Here is a 1,155-nt window from a genome sequence, read left to right as displayed (position 1 = left end):
GTGGCGTTGGAAAGAGGATTCAATTATCTATGATATCATAGGTATGGGACACATAATTCTTTTTGTGCTAAGAGTTATGAATATTTGAAGTTGACCCAATCACAATTTTCATCTAACTAGCTGCTGACCCTCACTTACGATCAGACCTACGGACCGTGGATCAATTGACGGTCAGTGCTGGTCGATCGTAGTTTGTGTCAGAGGCTGGGTAGGGGAAGTCTCGATCCACGGACACAGACTACGGACCGTTGGTCTGTCCGTGAGTCGGGACTTAGTCAATTTTCTGAGCTGGTTTTGGGAGGAGTTGCAGTGGTGAACCACGGACCACCAGCACGGGCCGTGGTCTGACCTACGGTCCGTGGATGGTGACCGTAAGTTGCACCTGCAACTTCTCAAAATTTGCATTTTTGTCTATTCCGAATACGGGGTGTTACATAATGAGACAGTTATAAAGTGGAGTAGTAGTTTAGCAATGCCTAAGGGTTGTTTTATTTTGTACCTTAAGGCGAGAAAGTTAGTTTCCAATGGGTGTGTCTATTACTTAGTCCGATTTAATGACTCTAGTGTTGAGATACCTATGGAGTCAATTTCGTAGTAAAAGAGTTTCCAGAAGTCTTTGTTGCTGATCTTCCCGAAGTCCCTCCTGAGAGAAATAGACTTCGGTATAAATATTCTTCCAGATACTCGTCATATATCTATTACGCCATATTGAATGGCACCAAAAGAGTCGAAAGAGCTAAAATAACAATTGAAAGATCTCCTAGAAAAGGGTTTTATTCGACCAAGTGTCTCACCTTGGGGCGCTCCGGTCTTATTTGTGAGAAAAAAATATGGTTCCCTTATGATGTGTATAGATTATTGCCAGTTGGACAAGGTTACCATCAAGAATAAATATCCTCTTCCGAGAATTTCGATTAGCTTCAGGGTGCTACTTGTTTCTCTAAGATAGACCTCAGATCAGGCTGCCATCAGTTGAGGGTAAGGGAGTGTGATATTCAAAAAGACAACATTCAGGACCCGTTATGGTCATTATGAGTTCTTAGTTATGTCCTTTGGTTTGACCAATGTGCCTGCATAATTTATGGACCTTATGAATAGAGTATCCAAGCCTTATTTAGATATGTTTGTTATCGTATTCATTGATGACATTCTAAT

This window comes from Solanum tuberosum, unplaced genomic scaffold (genome assembly GCF_000226075.1).
Source record: "Solanum tuberosum cultivar DM 1-3 516 R44 unplaced genomic scaffold, SolTub_3.0 scf00168, whole genome shotgun sequence".
NCBI lineage: Eukaryota > Viridiplantae > Streptophyta > Magnoliopsida > Solanales > Solanaceae > Solanum > Solanum tuberosum.
Note: the sequence above shows the minus strand (reverse complement) of the source record.